The sequence below is a fragment of the Phyllobates terribilis genome, unplaced genomic scaffold (genome assembly GCF_046119375.1).
Source record: "Phyllobates terribilis strain yellow unplaced genomic scaffold, ASM4611937v1 Scaffold_9__5_contigs__length_417890890, whole genome shotgun sequence".
In the NCBI taxonomy this organism is placed as follows: Eukaryota; Metazoa; Chordata; class Amphibia; order Anura; family Dendrobatidae; genus Phyllobates; species Phyllobates terribilis.
In genome coordinates, this window is record NW_027362769.1 from 61,769,802 (window position 1) to 61,782,275 (window position 12,474).

Consider the following 12,474-nt stretch of genomic DNA (forward strand, 5'->3'; position numbering starts at 1 on the left):
TTATCTCCAGGACGAAATTGTGGAGGATCCAGGCGTTTTTTGTCAGCGTGTCTTTTCATCCGTTCGGACGACTGAAGGAGTGCGGATCGGGTACTCTCCCAAATGGAGGAAAATTTGCTAACGAGAGATTCCGCAGCCGGGTTGTCCACAGAGGTGGAGACAGGAAAAGGAATCCGAGGATGCTGACCGAAGACTACAAAAAACGAGGATTTGGAGGAGGATTCGCTCTCGTGATTGTTATAGGAGAACTCGGCCCATGGTAGGAGATCCACCCAGTCAGAATGATGGGCATTAACGAAGTGCCGGAGGTAACTGGTCAGGTTCTGATTGATCCGCTCCACTTGACCATTGGACTGTGGGTGGTAAGCGGAAGAGAAGTCCAGGGTGACGTCTAGCAGTTTACAAGTGGCTCTCCAGAAACGTGAGGTGAACTGTACCCCACGATCCGACACGATGTGGAGGGGCAGGCCATGAAGACGGAAGATGTGGCGGATAAAGTCTTTAGCCAGCTCGGGTGCAGACGGGAGGCCAGGCAGGGGAATAAAGTGAGCCATCTTGGAAAAGCGGTCAGCGACCACCCAAATGACCGTACAACCGGCAGAGACGGGGAGATCAGTTATGAAGTCCATAGCAATATGCTGCCAGGGGGCAGCAGGCACAGGAAGCGGAAGAAGGCGACCGGCTGGCAGGTGTCTCGGGACTTTGTTGCGGGCGCAGGACACACAGGCAGAAACAAAGTCTATTATGTCCTTGTGCAGGGTAGGCCACCAATAGTGCCGGGCAATAAGCTGGAGGGTCTTTTTCTGACCGGCGTGGCCAGCTAGTTTAGACGAATGGCCCCAGTGTAGGATCTTTTCCCGATCAGGTACTGAAACAAACGTCTTACCGCGAGGGAGACGATTTAGACTCACGGGAGCCACCTGCATTACTCTGGCGGGATCGATGATATGTTTAGGTTCTTCCTCGAGATCGGACACCAGAAAGGATCGGGACAAGGCGTCTGCTTTGACGTTTTTGTCAGCCGGGCGAAAATGAAGAACAAAATCAAAGCGAGCAAAAAACAAGGACCACCGGGCTTGGCGCGGGTTAAGTCTCTGGGCATGCTGGAGGTAAGCCAAGTTCTTGTGGTCAGTGTAAATTATTACCGGATGAAGAGCCCCCTCGAGTAGGTAACGCCACTCCTCCAACGCCAGCTTGATGGCCAATAACTCTCGGTCTCCTATGGAATAGTTGCGCTCAGAAGAGGAGAAGAGTTTGGAGAAGAAGCCACAAGTTAGCATTCTCCCGGAAGATGATTTTTGAGTAAGTACCGCTCCGGCTCCAGAGGAGGAGGCGTCAACTTCCAGGAAGAACTGCTTGTTGCCGTCCGGGCGATGCAGCACCGGGGCGGAAGAGAAGGTCTGTTTTAGGGAAAGAAAGGCCTCCTCTGCTTCGGGCGGCCACTCTTTGGGATTAGTACCCTTACGGGTGAGCGCGGAAATTGGGGCAGTCCGGGAAGAGAAGTGCGGTATGAAGACGCGGTAGTAGTTGGCGAAGCCCAGGAATCGCTGAATGGCCTTCAACCCCTCCGGTCGAGGCCATTTCTCGATGGCAGACAGTTTCTCTGGATCCATTCGTAGGCCGGTCTGAGAAATAATGTAGCCCAAAAACGGAAGCGAGGTCTGCTCAAAGAGGCACTTCTCGTATTTAGCGAAGAGGTGATTCTGCCTGAGCCTGAGCAGGACCTGACGAACGTCCCTCCTGTGAGTCTGGAGATCCGGAGAGAAGACCAAGATGTCGTCCAGGTACACCACTACGCAGGAGTAGAGAAGGTCCCGGAAGATGTCATTGACCAACTCTTGAAAGACGGCAGGAGCGTTACAGAGACCAAAGGGCATTACCAGATATTCATAGTGGCCGTCCCGGGTGTTGAATGCCGTCTTCCATTCATCCCCCTGACGGATACGAACCAGGTTGTACGCCCCACGGAGGTCCAGTTTGGTGAAGATTCTAGCCCCCCTCAGACGATCAAATAACTCCGGAATGAGCGGAAGGGGGTACTTATTCTTCACCGTGATCTGGTTAAGGCCTCTATAGTCTATACAGGGATGGAGAGAGCCGTCCTTCTTTTTGACGAAGAAGAAGCCTGCTCCCGCCGGGGAGGTAGATTTCCGGATGAATCCCCTGGCCAGATTCTCCTCAATATATTCGGACATCGACCGGGTCTCAGCAGCGGATAAAGGATAAATACGCCCACGGGGAGGAGTAGTACCAGGTAACAGGTCGATAGGGCAGTCGTATGGTCTATGAGGAGGTAGTGTCTCTGCTTTCTTTTTATTAAAGACATCAGCATAAGACCAATAAGGAATCGGAAGTCCAGGTAGATTAGCTGGGGTAGGAGAAGGACGGACGGGATGGACGGGAACCAGACAGGTCTTATGGCAGTCCTGTCCCCAGCGAAGGACTTCTCCGGTCTGCCAGTCAAGCACGGGTGCATGTCTCTGGAGCCAAGGTAGACCTAGCAAGAGGGCGTGAGAGAGTCCAGGCAGAACATGAAAGGAGATACTCTCAGAATGCAGCATTCCCACCTGCAGAGTAATGGATTCAGTGATGAGTTGGATGGGGCGTGGTAAGAGGCCCCCATCCACGGCAGCAACAGACAAGGGTACAGCCAGAGGTTTGGTGGGGATGCGGTATTTCTCTACCAGGGACTGTGAAATAAGATTCCCGGCTGCTCCAGAGTCAAGTTGGGCTAGTTCGAAATAACGGTTCTCCCCGCAGACGATTGAGACTGACAGCAGCAGAGATGGAGAGGATTTATTCTTGTCTAGGTTGACCTCTCTGAGCGAACCTAGACACAGGCGTTTCCCGACCTCTCCGGGCAGGCACGGATCCGGTGCTCCTTACTGCCACAGTAGAAGCAGCTCCCCTCGGCACGGCGTAAGTCCTGACGGGTTTTGACCATCTTGGTCTGGTCGACCTGCATAGACTCAGGAGAGTGTACCTGGGTAGAGACGGAGGGAGTGACGGGTTTCTGAAAAGTAGGAGCTAGACATGGTAACCTCCTCTCATGGGTGACCTCTTTGGCACGCTCCTGGAACCGTAGGTCAATCCGGGTGGCAAGAGTTATTAGGTCATCGAGAGTGGTAGGAATGTCCCGACCGGCAAGTTCATCTTTAATACGGCCGGACAGACCCTCCCAGAAGACGGATACCAGAGCGTCGTTATCCCAGGCCAGCTCCGAGGCAAGGGTACGGAACCGTATGGCATATTGGCCCACGGTGAGACTTCCCTGACGGAGGCGTAGCAGTGAAGATGCGGATGAGGTCTTCCATCCGGGTTCGTCGAAGACTTTCCGGAAAGCCGTGAGAAAAGCAGGCAAGTTGGACACCAGGGGGTCTCCTCTCTCCCATAGAGGATTTAGCCAGGCCAGGGCCTCCCCGGTGAGATGGGAAATGATGAATGCAATTTTGGCCCGGTCGGAGTTAAACTGGTGGGACAATAGTTCAAAGTGCAGGGTGCACTGATTTATGAAGCCCCGAGCCTGCGCGGAGTCGCCTCTGAAGCGAGGAGGTGCAGAAAGCCGGGGTCCGGGGTAGGATACCACGGTATTAGTGGGCAGCGGAGCTGCCGGATTGCGAGACATGGCACTGGCGGAGGTTGCTGGTGGAGCAGTCAGAGTGTCCAGGCGAGTATTGACATTCCGCAGGTGACCCAGGATGGACTCCTGTTGGGACCTTTGACGGGACAGTTCATGACACAGGTCCGAGAGCGAGGGAGCTTGGGTGCCACCGGGTTCCATGGCCCGAGCAAACTGTAACGGGTCTGGGAGGCGGAACCTCTGAGCTACTATACAAGGGGGCAGTCCTTGTAAGGGAGCGGGTGGCGACCAGGGAAGACGGGCAGGAGGTCACAGCAGGTGACCGGGACAGTCTCTGAGTGAACGGGCTGGAGGTCACGGCAAGTGACCGGGGCAGTCTCTGGATGAACGGGCTGATGGTCACGGCAAGTGACCGGGGCAGTCTCTGAATGAACGGGCAGATGGTCACGGCAAGTGACCGGGGCAGTCTCTGGATGAACGGGCAGATGGTCACGGCAAGTGACCGGGGCAGTCTCTAGGTAAAGGGTTGGTACGACCTGTGGCGGCTGATGATAGACGTGAGCTCCCAGGTGAGCAGGCGAGAGTCTCTGGATGAACGGGTGGTCACAGCATGTGACGGCGGAGCCTCCAGGAAGACCAACAGACAGGCGGCAGATGAGCGCTCCCAGGTGAGCGGGCAGAAGTCTCTGGACAGGCGGGTGGTCACAGAACGTGACGGCAGAGCCTCCAGGTAGGCTAGCAGACAGGCAGCAGATGAGCGCTCCCAGGTGAGCGAGCAGGAGTCACTGGACAGGCAGGTGGTCACAGCACGTGATGGCGGAGCCTCCAGGTAGACTAGCAGGCAGGTAGCAGGTGAGTGCTCCCAGGTGAGCGGGCAAGCTGGTCCATAGACAGACTGATAGGAGTTGGAAGGCAGACCGTCGGACCTCGGGCAAGCAGGCAGGTGGCTGATGTGCGCTCCCAGGTGAGCGGGCAGGCTGGTCCTTAGACAGACTGACAGGAGTAGTAAGGCAGACCGTCGGACCTCAGACTAGCAGGCAGGTAGCAGATAATCAGGCAGGAATCTGGCAGGTAACTGGCAGGTAACTGGCAACGGGACCTGAGGGCTGAAGCAGAGTAGTGAACAGTGCAACAACATTGCTTGGGCACCTCCATTTTGGAGGAGGTGCCTTATATATGGTGAAGTCCTCCGGCCATTGGCCGGGGACTCCTTAGGACGGCGCGCGCGGCCCCTTTAAGAGGGAGGGAGAGCGCGCGCGCGCGCCCTAAGCACAGTGGCCGGGAAGGAGCGCGCGCTGCCAGCAGAGCGGGAGGAGGACGCCGGGCACGGAGCAGGGAGGTGAGGGGAACAGCGTCCCTGCCTAGCAGAGGGCAGGGACGCTGGCGCTACACCTTGCTTGCCCTGCAGGATTTTAATCCATGACTTCATAGTATCTTACTAACGGTAATGTTTGAGATTGTGGTCCCAGCTCTCTTCAGGTCATTGACTAGGTCTTCCCGAGTAGTTCTGGACTGATTCCTGACCTTTCTCAGTATCATCCTTACCCCATGAGGCAAGTGTCACGGGTGTGTCGCCACGAAGATCGTCACGATTACACAGCCTGACTTCTCGCAGCTGACTTTTTGGTGCTTTGTGTTTTCGGCAGTGAGGGAGTTAATTCTCTCTCTCTCTGTGCTAGAAGAGGTCCAGCCTCGCCCAGCTGCAATCAATGTTGCTGTAGTGAGACTCCTTCAAATGCCTGCTGGTCTGTTTGGGAAGTGTCGGTGAAAGCATTTCATTCTGACTAACAGCGGATCGTGGTATTTGGAGTTTCTGAGATAAGTGTATTTGGAGTGTTTTTTCCCTTCCTCGCTTTATCATTTATCTCCTTTCCCTTTGGTGTTCCCTCTGTTGTAGTTGTGTAGTTGTTGTATGCAAGGTGGTTTTGGTTTTTCCCTTGTACTGTCTCGTTCGTCTAAGTACTGTGTGTGGGCATATTATTACTTGTCCCCTTTTGTTGTGATCGGGGTCCTTCTCAGGACTAGATTACTTAGGTGCAGGGATCCTCAGGAGGTAGGGGTTACGCTGGCGGCCTGGACCTCTGTACCTTTAACAGTACCTCCAGGTTGAGGGATTAGTCAGGGCCCCAGCTTAGGGTCAGCTTAGGCCCCCTACCTCCAGTATACAGAGACAACGTGACATTTTCACCGACCCACTTAGTTTTTCTCCAGCTACCATGGATCCAGTAGCCGGTCTAGCTCGGCAGTTGCAGAGTTTGTCCATGGAGCTGGCGGACGTTAGGTCCAAGATTTTGCATCCTCTGGAGCAAGCCGGACCAGAACCTAAAGTAGCTCTCCCTGACAGGTTCACTGGGGGGCGGGACAAGTTTTTTGTTTTCCGGGAAGCATGCAAATAGTACTTTCGGCTGCGGCCTCGGTCATCGGGGAGTGAAGAACAAAGGGTGGGAATTGTCATCTCGCTCCTACAAGGGGACCCACAATCTTGGGCGTTCTCTCTTCCCCCGGGCTCCCCGGCTCTCCAGTCAGTGGATAGGTTTTTCGCTGCTCTGGGACTCGTATATGATGACCCAGATCGGATCTCCCTTGCTGAGTCTAAGTTACGTAGGATCCAGCAGGGAGATCGTCCGGCGGAGGAATTCTGTTCAGAGTTCCGTAGGTGGGCCACGGACACCCAGTGGAATGACCCGGCTCTTAGGAGCCAGTTTTGTCAAGGTTTATCCGACAAATTACAGGATGTGTTGGCACAGTATGACTCTCCCGCGTCACTGGAAGCCGCTATGGCCCTGGCTATTCGCGTTGACAGACGGCTTCGGGAGAGGTGCGGGATAACTCGACCCCCTGTGATGACTCCACCTCCTACAAGGTCCCCTCATATGGTGGTTCCCCTGGTCAGTCCAGAGGAGCCTATGCAATTAGGAGGGACATCATTTCGGGGGAGGGGACCGGTGGTGCGCCATAAGACAGGAAGGTGTTTCTTCTGCGGGAGAAAGGGACATTTTATTGGGGGGTGTCCATCCCGTCCCTTGCAGAGTGAAGAGTCGTCGGAAAACTGTTGATCCCAGGTTGTGTGGTGGACGGCAATCTGGGAGTAGGTATTTCGTCCCTAGGTTCGTCTCAGTTTCTCGTACCGGCGGAGGTGGTGGTGGGTACGAGAACTGAGAGGATATCTGTTCTTCTGCATAGTGGGGCCGGGGCTAATCTGGTTGATGCTCGGTTTGCCCGGGTTCAAGGTATGCGATTGAGTGAGTTGGCTAAACCCATCCCCATATTCTCGATCGATGCCAGGCCTCTCGGTCAGGGAAGTTTTTTGCAAGCTGTGCATGACGTAAAACTTCAAGTGGGGGCGATACATAAAGAACTGTTGTCTTGCTACGTGTTGGAGGGTCTTCCCACTCCTATAGTGTTGGGCCTTCCTTGGTTAACTAAGCATAACCCGGTTATTAATTGGCAAACCAGAGAGATAAGCCAATGGAGTAAATTCTGTAATAAAAACTGCATGAACACGGTCATCGGTGCGGTTACTCCTTGGGTCTTACCTCCATTTCTGGCGGACTTTGAGGATGTATTCTCGGAGAAAGGGTGTCAGGAACTACCTCCTCATCGCGAGTATGACTGTTCTGTAAAACTGCTCCCTGAAGCCAAGTTACCTAAAGCTAGGTTGTATAACCTTTCTGGTCCTGAGAGGCAGGCCATGAAGGATTATATTTCAGAAAGTCTGGCTAAGGGGCATATTAGACCTTCATCTTCACCGGTGGCTGCGGGGTTCTTCTTTGTTAAGAAGAAAGATGGAGGCCTACGCCCTTGCCTGGATTTCCGTGAACTTAATCGGATTACGGTCCGAGATCCGTATCCACTCCCACTTATTCCCGATCTCTTTAATCAGATCGTGGGCGCCAAATGGTTCTCTAAGTTGGATCTCAGGGGGGCGTACAATCTGATTAGGATGAAGGAGGGAGATGAGTGGAAGACGGCGTTTAACACTCCGGAGGGGCATTATGAGAACCTTGTCATGCCATTCGGTCTGACTAACGCCCCGGCGGTGTTCCAACACTTTGTTAATGACATTTTTCGCCGCCTGGTGGGACAGTTTGTTGTCATATATCTGGATGATATCTTAATTTACTCGCCGGATCTGGTGTCTCATCAGGAGCACGTTAGGCAGGTGTTACAGATCTTGCGGGATAATAAACTGTATGCCAAATGGGAAAAGTGTGTGTTCGCCGTACAGGAACTCCAGTTTTTAGGCTTCCTGGTTTCAGCGTCCGGTTTTCGTATGGACCCTGGGAAAGTGCGGGCAGTTCTTGAGTGGGATCGGCCAGAGAATCTTAAGGCACTACAACGTTTCCTGGGGTTTGCTAATTATTACCGGAAGTTCATTCGTAATTTCTCGTCCATGGTTAAGCCTCTCACAGACATGACTAAAAAGGGGACGGATTTTTCTAGGTGGTCTGACAAGGCTTGTCAAGCATTCTCCTCCTTGAAAAAATGTTTTGCCTCGGCACCCATACTCATTCAACCTGATGCGTCACAGCCATTCATTGTAGAGGTAGACGCTTCCGAGGTAGGGGTGGGAGCAGTATTGTCACAGGGTTCGTCCCCTGGTAAGTGGCATCCGTGCGCCTTTTTCTCTAAAAAATTGTCGTCCGCTGAGAGGAATTACGATGTCGGCAATAGGGAACTCTTGGCCATTAAGTTAGCTTTTGAGGAGTGGCGCCATTTTTTGGAGGGGGCAGTCCATCCGGTCACCGTCATCACCGATCACAAGAACCTGCTATATCTGGAGTCCGCGAAACGTCTGAATCCCAGACAAGCTAGGTGGTCATTGTTTTTTACCAGGTTTAATTTTGTCGTTACATATCGTCCTGGGTCAAAAAATGTAAAGGCGGATGCCTTATCTCGTAGTTTCCCTGGGGCCGGGAATACGGACGACCCGATTCCTATCCTTCAGGAGGGGGTGGTGGTTTCGGCAGTATGCTCTGAGCTGGAGGAGGAGGTATTGGAGGCTCAGGGGGACGCCCCTGTTGGACCTCCGGGGAGACTGTTTGTTCCAGATCAGTTGCGACAAAAGGTGATCGAGGCACACCATAACTCAGTTTTGGCAGGACACCCGGGGAGTAAAGCAACTGTGGATCTCCTCTCACGTCGGTTTTGGTGGCCTAACTTACATAAGGAGGTGGTAACTTTTGTCGCGTCCTGTGGGGTTTGTGCGCGCTCTAAGACCTCACATACCCGTCCGTCTGGGGCCCTCTTACCTTTGAAGATCCCGGAGCGTCCTTGGACTCATCTGTCTATGGACTTTATTACGGACCTCCCTCCGTCTTCGGGTAAAACGGTCATACTCATTGTAGTGGACAGGTTCAGCAAGATGGCACATTTTATCGCTCTTCCGGCTCTCCCTAATGCTAAAACTCTTGCGCAGGTGTTCATTGGGGAGATTGTGAGGCTTCACGGGGTACCCTCCGATGTGGTGTCTGATCGGGGGTCTCAGTTTGTGTCCAAGTTCTGGAAGGCGTTTTGTGCACGACGGGGGATGCATTTGTCATTCTCATCGGCTTTTCACCCTCAGACCAATGGTCAGACGGAACGTATGAACCAGAGCTTGGAGACATATCTCCGGTGTTTTGTGTCAGAGAACCAGGAGGACTGGGCTTCTTTCTTACCTCTGGCAGAGTTTGCTCTTAATAATAGGCGGAGCGAGTCCACTGGTAAGTCCCCGTTTTTTGGGGCATATGGTTTTCACCCCCAGTTTTGTACTTTCAGTAGGGGGGGCTCTTCGGGGGTTCCTGAGGAGGAACGATTTTCCCCATCACTCGCTTCAGTATGGAGAGGGGTGCTGAAGAATCTGAATACTATGGGGAACCGATACAAACGTATGGCTGATAGGAGGAGAGTGTCTGGTCCGGACCTAAGTGTGAACGATCGGGTATGGTTGTCTACCAGGAATATTAAACTTAAGGTTCCCTCCTGGAAACTGGGTCCCAGGTTCATCGGGCCGTACAGAATCAGTTCTATTATTAATCCGGTGGCATTCCGTCTTGACCTCCCCCCTACGTTTAAAATTCACAACGTGTTCCACAGATCGTTGCTTAAGAGGTATGTGGCGCCGGTGGTACCGTCACCTTTACCTCCCCCTCCAGTGGTGGTCAATGGTAACTTGGAGTTCCAGGTATCAAGGGTCATCGATTCACGTTTTAATCGCCGGTCCCTTCAGTACCTGGTTCATTGGAAAGGGTATGGTCCTGAGGAGAGGATGTGGGTTCCTGCGTCGGATATTAACGCAGACCGATTAGTTCGGGCCTTCCACACGACTCACCCGGATAAACCTGGCCCTGAGGGTCCGGAGGCCCCTCATAGAAGGGGGTGTCGCCACGAAGATCGTCACGATTACACAGCCTGACTTCTCGCAGCTGACTTTTTGGTGCTTTGTGTTTTCGGCAGTGAGGGAGTTAATTCTCTCTCTCTCTGTGCTAGACGAGGTCCAGCCTCGCCCAGCTGCAATCAATGTTGCTGTAGTGAGACTCCTTCAAATGCCTGCTGGTCTGTTTGGGAAGTGTCGGTGAAAGCATTTCATTCTGACTAACAGCGGATCGTGGTATTTGGAGTTTCTGAGATAAGTGTATTTGGAGTGTTTTTTCCCTTCCTCGCTTTATCATTTATCTCCTTTCCCTTTGGTGTTCCCTCTGTTGTAGTTGTGTAGTTGTTGTATGCAAGGTGGTTTTGGTTTTTCCCTTGTACTGTCTCGTTCGTCTAAGTACTGTGTGTGGGCATATTATTACTTGTCCCCTTTTGTTGTGATCGGGGTCCTTCTCAGGACTAGATTACTTAGGTGCAGGGATCCTCAGGAGGTAGGGGTTACGCTGGCGGCCTGGACCTCTGTACCTTTAACAGTACCTCCAGGTTGAGGGATTAGTCAGGGCCCCAGCTTAGGGTCAGCTTAGGCCCCCTACCTCCAGTATACAGAGACAACGTGACAGCAAGATCTTGCATGGAGACTGAAAAATATTGACATTCATCTTGTGTTTCTTCCATTTTCTAATAATTGTGCCTGTAAAGATCTGAGGTTGTGGGTTGTAAGTAATCACCTAGGCCGGTTACTGATGCAACAATATTTTATTAATCACAGCCATGGTAATAAAGCAATTCCAGGTAAATGGCCAAAATACAGTTCTCTCAGTCCTTAAGTTCTCAACCTGGGATCAGTAGTTCCCCTGGCTTTGTATCAGGTGATACCCACTGTCTCCCAACTTTTGGTTGCCCCACAGATTTTGTATCTCCAGCCAATAGCCACAGTCCATAATCCTCGACAGATAAAACGATGAAAGCACAGATATCCAGTAGCAGCAGTCCTTCAATAAAGTATAAATCCAAATGACATATCCACAACTGAAGCATGTTTATCCACTTTAGTTGATAACAGATCTTCAATACTCTGTAAGCCATCCATCCATCAGCTCCAGGTCCACAGCCACAGATCCTAACGCTCCGGCATTCTTCCACCAGCTCCAAAACTAAAACATGTCTCTCCTCTCCTTCTCTGGGGTCAGCCCCCTCCCAGGTCAGAAGTGATCACACCCTCCCCCTTAAATATTAACTGTTCGCTAAAACAATGAAGAATATTCTAGAAGCCTTCATCTGAGACTGCATGTAAGACCCCCTGTGGTGACGGCTCCACTGTGTCTACAATCTACACACACATAAGGAGATTATTTGCTGTTGGAACAATGGTTAGATTCTCCTGAGATACAGATATCCTGAGATACAGATTAGTGGAATGCTGGACATTTTACAAGTGAATCTAGTGCACATACTGACAATTAGCAGAATTATATAAAACATAACAAGTAAATCACTAATAAAACACAATAATAATATTGACAAAAATGGTGGTCCGTTGCTGGAAAAGTATCATAGTCTTTAATAAGTGGGCAGCTCCTCACATACCTTCCCCCCTTTTTTAGCACAGACACGAATGTAACAGGTCTCGCCTTTATGAGAACAAAACTTTGTATCATCCAGTTTCCTCAAAGCATATTCCATGTCATCCTTGCGAATATACTCCACAGTCCCCATTCCACCCTGGTATACGTCAGTGTAATAGACATCTCCAGCTTCTCTCATATGGTCTTTCAGATCCTGCCAACTTCCCGATGGGGGAAGCCCTGAGACGAGGACTCTGTATTTAGTTCACTGGATCAGGGGTCTGTCCTTTCCGCGGGGTCCTCCATATCCCCCCCCTGATCCCCGGTTTGTCCTGGGAAACTCCCCATGTGCCCAATGAGAACTAAACTTGTATCCATTGCGACCAACCCCAGAGTGCTGATACCCAGTTAGGGGATGGTCACTTGGCGGCCGGGTAAAGGGAACTCTTGGGGGACAGTATCTGGGCTGACCAGGGTGATGAGTGATCCAGTGTCCTGAAGTCCCTGGACCTCCTCCCTGATGTAATTTACCTCCCCCAGATTACATTCCTTCATTGTGACAGTTATTGCATTTTGTGTATCACTCACCACTGACATGTTGATATTGCTCCTTTCCCTATCGGCTGATGCAGTGTGAACCGGTCCTTGGCTTCCAGTTAAGACAATTGGCCCTGTAGCACACCAATCCTGCTCCCAGAATGTTTCCCAGCAACACATCTACTGGTAGGTGCCGCACTACTCCTACATCCACCATTCCATGACTGTGACCCCAGTCTAAATGTAGTCGGGTACTACGAATATTCAAAGTTTCTCCTCTGGCTATATTGACTAACATATGGCTGCCGGGGACAATACATTGGTCTGGTACTAAATGGTCTTTTATCAATGTGACTGAGGCACCGCAGTCACGGAGCTCCACAGCCTCCACGCCCTCTACCCAGACCGGCTGCAGATGCTGGTTAATAGACTCTGAGG